This window comes from Polypterus senegalus, chromosome 9 (assembly GCF_016835505.1).
Source record: "Polypterus senegalus isolate Bchr_013 chromosome 9, ASM1683550v1, whole genome shotgun sequence".
NCBI classification, from domain to species: Eukaryota; Metazoa; Chordata; class Cladistia; order Polypteriformes; family Polypteridae; genus Polypterus; species Polypterus senegalus.
The window spans coordinates 27,751,263-27,757,932 of record NC_053162.1 but is presented as its reverse complement, the minus strand read 5'-3'; the positions used below and the strand labels follow the sequence as shown (position 1 = coordinate 27,757,932).

The window sequence follows — 6,670 nt, the reverse complement described above, 5'->3', positions numbered from 1 at the left end:
TTTGATGACATGTTTAGATAACAGAAGTCTTTAGGACTAATCTCCCCACTATCCAGTAGTCCAGTTGGAGTAGGGCTGTTCTTCATTCAGAAGAAGGATGGATCATTACATTGTAAAATATGATAATGAGGACAGAAAAAAGAGTTGGGGTCCCAGGCGGATGCCCTGTTTAACAGCCAATGTATAACGAAAAACGAATCCCGGAAAGAAGCGCACGGGAAACATCCGCATAGAAAACAGCGCACAGTCATATAAGCGCACAGAAAAAAACACATGTGGAAGAGTACGCATACGGTAAAGTGTACACATGGCAGCGACATTTAACTATTACAAATATAAAATATACTCCACCTATACTGCCAGACATTTTTTATTATAATAAAACAATGACTGTTTGCTCTTGTACAATGTCTCCGTTCTTCGTTTTCATTAAGGAATGGCACTTTGTTGATCGATTCTCACGGCACCTCCAAGTATCTATTCCATTTGTTGTGCGACGACACAGATATTCATATCCCTTGTAATCGAGAATTTGCTTGCCTTTCTGACTGGTCGAAAACGCCATCTCACTTATTCAAAAAAAAATGTCGACTTGCCTTACTCGAAAGTTAGGGAAGATTAAAGAAAACTCTAATAGTGTGGCCTATTTGTAGGACGACCTTTACTTACTTGCCGTAATCAAAACTATAAAACCTTAATTTGCCTAATAATATAAATTCTGAAAACTATTGTAAAGAATAATAATTTCCTAGAAATGGTCATTTAGGCACAACAATGACAGTAATAAAAGGATTCATGACTACTACCCCAATTAGCCCAAATTAACACATACAAGCTTATAAGAGGGGACTGGGCGGTCTCATGGTCTGGAATCCCTACAGATTTTATTTTTTTCTCCAGCCGTCTGGAGTTTTTTATTTGTTTTTTCTGTCCCCCCTGGCCATTGGACCTTACTCTTATTCGATGTTAATTAATGTTGATTTATTTTGTTTTCTTATTGTGTCTTTTATTTTTCTATTCTTTATTATGTAAAGCACTTTGAGCTACTGTGTGTATGAAAATGTGCTATATAAATAAATGTTGTTGTTGTTGTTATAAATACATTTAGTGAACAATTATACAATTTCGTTTATTGAGATGTATAATATAAATTTTTTTTCTTCTTTGCATATACGCCTTTGCTGTATGCGCATTTATCCACGTGTGTTTTTTCTCGTGTGCGGTTATTTCCCATGTACTTATATGGCTGTGCGCTTTTTTCTATGCGGATATTTCCTCTGCGCTTCTTTACGGTCACCAAGAAGGACAATTCACAAAAGCAAAGAGTCCAGGTAGACCTAGCAGGCATTGTTTCATGACGCACGATTCCAAGACTAAAGTCCTTGTAGACTTTGAATGATCTGGTCACAAGACCAGCTGGTTCACTAATGAACTCCAAAGGACTTCCAGTCCAGGGTTTCTTTAAGTAGCAGTGCGGCTGGATGTGGCAGGCTTTCCAGAAAAGAAAAGATGTCACAATTTCTCTGAGGCATCCCCGTCCATTATAAGTGCAGAAATGGAGAAGAATTTACCCTTCCTTATTCTTTTACCAAAAAGGAGCACGTTACACCTCTGTGGGCTTACGTGACAACATCCATGTATTGACTATTGCGATCTGAACAACATTCCAGTCGAAAGCAATTACCGCCTTCAAAGAATCTCTTCATTACTAAATCAAATTACAGGCTCTCCAGTCTTTACCAAGTTTGATCTTTGCAGTGCATATAACCTCATCCACATTAAAAAGGCTTTTGAGCAGAAGACCACATTTAGATTAACCTCCACAGGACACCATGAGTGTATGGTCAATCCATATGGACTAGAAAAGCAACCAAAATGTTTTCAGTTATTTTTAACATTTTAAAGACATTCTGGATTACACCTTCTTTCCAGCTATGGATTATCATGTAGAACATGTTACAGAGGTCTTAGTACAGGGGTGTATGGTGGGCCGCAGTGGCTGCAGGCTTTCATTCTAACCATCTTTTTATTTATTGAGCGGTTTTTGCTGCTGATTAACTTGTTTTACCTTAGTTTTAATTGACGTGACTCAGATCCCTTCGTTTTTTCTTTTTCCTTAATGAACAGCCAAACAATAATGAGACACAAAACAAGCCACCACATGACCAGCTAACCTGAAAATAAAGAAAGGTGAAGGTCCTGGTCATGTTGGTCTGCTCATGTCACCAAAACATCTTGATGGTGGTCTTAGAAAAAATGGAAAATCAGCATTCTGCTGTGACAGAACGAGAGCAGCAACAAGTCCTGATATTCAATAACGAGTTTAATTAACAGCAGGAATTGTCTTCTCTTTAAGAAACTGGTTGGAGTGAAATTGGCTGGAGTTTGACGTTCCAATTCAGCTGGTCACCTGTTGGCTCGTTTCACATCTCATTTCTGTTTGGCTGCCATTTAATGAAGAAACAAATCAATTCAGAGGACTGACTCCTTAAAAACGGCTATTAAAATGAAAAGAAAAGGAGTTAATTAGCAGTGAAAACGGCTCGCCGATTAGGAAAAGAGTGAGCATGAAAACCTTCAGCCACTGCAGCCCAACTCTGTCTTAGTACATCATTGAAAGAGGAATGTATTTGTCAAACTGAAGAAGCGTGATTTTCACAACTCTTTTGTGTTGGTTTCTGGATATGAGATCTCCCAAGCAAAACTACGAGGTGATCACAACACATAGCAACTATTTTGAATTGGAAGGCACTCAAAAATTTACAAGAAGTACAACAGTTTGTAGTCTTTGCCATTTATTACTTGCAGTTTGTTAAACATTTAATTATGTTATGTGTCCAATTATTACCTAACTTAGAAGTCAGCTGGTAAATACGCCTTTTCACTTCTGCTAGTGAATTTTAGACATCTTTGTATCTCCTTGCAGTTTGAGGCTGAAGTAGACTCATCATGTATTGATCTTGGATTCACTTTATCTATGTATGTTGTGTATCCTTTGTGAATTTCCCCTTGGGATTAATAAAGTATCTATCTATCTATCTATCTATCTATCTATCTATCTATCTATCTATCTATCTATCTATCTATCTATCTATCCTCCCAATAGTGTAGTACCAGCCAGAGCTCTAGAGACGCGTTGTGTGCCAGCTCGCCAACAACACGGTTCACAGCATCGCAAGGCACACAAGTTTAAGCTAATCACATTTTTGTTGTTTTTGTAAGTGTTTGCTAAATTAAATTCTCACATTTTTCTCCCCAGTGACAGTCTGACATGGAAAAAGTGACCCACCAGCTACTCCTCTTTGAAGGCAGTTTTGCATCCATTCTTGCAAACATGAATTGTAAAAACTGGAAGAAAAGGTGAGCTATTACCTTGAATGTATGTGCTTTTATCACCGTGCGGCTTCTTCTTGTGTGCATTTGTCCCTGCACGCTTTACTTAGGATGCTTTTGTTGGGGTAGATTTGTCTCATGTGTTTTAGTTGTGCCCCCATTATTTGTGTTTGGTTCCATCTTTGGTTCAATTTAAAGCACCTGACATTATTTTTGTCTCTCCATCATGTGATTCAATCTTCAGGCCCAGTCACATTACTCAACTTCTCCAGCGGTTTTCAGTTACAGACTTCATTTTCATTTGCGTAACATGAATCGTATTCGCCCCTGCCTCACTCCCCACACCACTGCTATCCTCGTTCATAGCCTTGTCACTTCTTGTCTGGATTATTGTAATTCCCTTTTCTTTGGTCTTTCTCGCAAATCTCTTAATAAGCTTCAGCTGCCCACATCATTACTAGAACCCCCTCTATTCATCATTTCACTCCCATCTTGCAGCAGCTTCACTGGCTTCCAGTTCGGTTTCAAATTTAATTCAAAATTCTCCTACTAACTTTTAAGGCTATCCACAACCTTGCCCCTCCATATCTGTCTGACCTCCTCCATGTTGCCATTCCCTCCCGTAGCCTTAGATCCTCTTCCTCCATCCACTTGACTGTCCCCTTTGTCCGTGTTACCACTATGGGGCGCAGAGCATTTTGTTGCTCTGCTCCCCAGCTCTGGAACACACTACCATCTGAGCTTAGAAATACTAAATCATTTTCACTTTTCAAATCTAAACTTAAAACTCGCTAGCTAACCCGCGGCGTAGCATACGCCGCAGAATTTATTTGTTGATGGGTGAACACTTCCTGAAAGACAGTTGTCCAAATGGGGAGGGTTTGAGGATACGACTGTGAGTGAATGAAAAGATGGAACTCCGGAGAGAGCAACATACACTTGTCCGTGACTGAAAACTGGTTTTGGCAGATACAGGCAAATCTTTTTGAAAGTTTGGCCCTGTGCCTTATTAATTGTCATTGCAAAGGCTAATCTAACAGGAAATTGTCTGCGTGTAAAAGTAAAAGGCAAATTTTGAATCTGATGGGGTCAGGGAAATCTGGGGAATAAGGACAGTTTATGAGGTAGCAGCTACAATAGTTTTACACTCCAGTACATTGCGGTGAATGCTGGTAACTGTCAGGCAGGCGGGCAAGCCAACAAAAACACTATGCTCTTAGTATGGTGTGCATCAGGTTTTTGTAGACAAAGGTTTTCCCTGTTCCTGCAGGACCGTCTAAGAAGAAGCATGTTTGTCGCGGATGGGAATCTCTGTATGCAGTGTGTAAAACAGTTTGCAAGGGTGGACGCGGGAGGAGGGTTAGACTTGGCGTGCTGGGCTCTGTCGTGCGTATCCTTATCCCATGGTCTCTGTCTAGCGTGCCATGGTCGACTTAGTATATAGAAAAGCAGGTGGAACCGAAAAGAACAATGAAAAATCAACGTGGCTCAGAGGTGCATGTGGTCTGTAGCAGAGACGAAAGCGATTGAGGCGGTGTTTGGTGAGGTGTTGCATGCGGGCACATAAGCAGGCAGTGCGCATGCCTCGAGAGCGAGGGTGGACGCGGGAGAAGGGTTAGAGTTGGTGGGCGGGGCTCTGTCGTGCATATCCCATGGTCTTAGAGTTGGTGGGCGGGGCTCTGTGAGTTGGCAGGCGGGGCTCTGTCGTGAGTATACCATGGTCTTAGAGTTGGTGGGCGGGGCTCTGTCGTGCGTATCCCATGGTTTCTGTCTTGTGTGCCATGGTCGGCTGCTTAGTGAATTCTAGATATACAGTAGATTTGTTTAAGACTGCTTTTTCTCTTTGACTACAATTGCTCTGTCTGATTTTAAATTTTGTATTTTAGTTTTGTTTATAATGTTTGTTTTATCTATTGTTCGATGTCCTTGAGTGTTTAGAAAGGTGCCTACAAAAAAAATAAAATGTATTATTATTATTTACTGTATGTAATCGTAGTGAGTCAGAGGCAATCGCAGCGCACTCCTGTGCCCATCTCTCGTGTAGTCTGACATCCCCAGCAACTGTCAAAACAGATGTGATGTTGTCTTCATCAGGGGAGGGAACCCTGTGTGTGTGGGAGTTGAGGTCCAATAACTGTTCACCCAGAAGTACAACCCAGATAGTGCAGCAACGAGGACTAAGGAGCGGAGGTGATTTGAACGTCTGAGGCTCATCTGTCTGATGTCTCGTGTTTTATGTACCATGAAAGAAAGTAAATAAAGGGCTGAGACTGTGTCTGAACTCAACATAGCTGTAAAAGATTTGTATAGCACTGGTTCTGTCAGGCAACACATTATAGACAGCTGGGGGACTTGCCCGGTCGGGACGCCCTTTTGAGGAGAGGGCTGGGGGTGTGGACATATCACTAGCAGTACCTCCCCCAGGACACGAGAGGACAACCCCCCGGTTTACATTGGAGCACCACCAGGCCACCACCAGGGGGCACCTGGACAGTTCCAGAGCCGTCGTCTGCAGCACTTCTGCCAAACCCAGAATTTGATCGAGGAGCACCTGGAGCACTTCCGGGTGCGGTATAAAAGAGGCCGCCTCACTCCACTCGGGGAGCCGAAGTCAGGTGGAAGAGGACAGAGCCTGCGAGAGAGGAGTGGAGGTGGCAGAAGAAAAGGACAAGAAAAGAGACCAGGACGTTTGTGCACTGTGTACATTGTGGTGGTGCAAAACATTACTAAACGTGTGTGTTTTGGGACATTCTGCGTCCGTGCCTGTCTGTGTCTGGGCTAAAGTTCACAACTGTCAGAAAAAGAGCAAGCTTGTGATACTCTGGAAGTGTGAAAGTGTGCTGGAAGGTCATCACAGTGTCATGTAATTCGTCAAGCTCTGTGAATTCTAGTTGTGCAATTTGACATCTTCAGGCAACAAGATCAGCAACTGCAGTCATCGAGTCTGACATCGTGTGAAGTACCACTGGCTTTATTGTTAACTCATCAATTATTAAATTAATCTGATTTCAATATTTATTTGTGGCTGTGGATTTGAGGAGGGATCTTTTGTAGATGTGGCCATTCCATTTAGCGGAATCATAGCATGTTATTTGTTTTGGTTACTTATTACATTTTAATATTTTATAATCTCTCCTCCTCTCTTATTCAGTATAAATAACAGCCCCTTTTTTACAGTACGTACAATACTTGGGAGTCTTCAGTCTTGCCTTTTTTTGTGAGTTAGTTAGCCACATCAGATGCATATACAGTAGTAGTCTGGGGGTGAAAAGCACAACATACAGTTCAAGAAATGCCAGTTGACTAAATGAACCTTCCTTCCTGTAAAGTTGCCTTT

The 6,670-nt window shown here is 41.6% G+C and overlaps 1 long non-coding RNA gene across 1 annotated transcript; it reads left to right on the top strand.

Moving 5' to 3' along the window:
• The first annotated feature begins 2,538 nt into the window (after positions 1-2,538).
• Positions 2,539-5,512, top strand: LOC120534938. The gene is made up of 3 exons (XR_005634811.1): positions 2,539-2,711; positions 3,260-3,360; positions 5,330-5,512. It is a non-coding gene; the product is annotated as an uncharacterized LOC120534938 (long non-coding RNA).
• Positions 5,513-6,670: the final 1,158 nt, after the last annotated feature.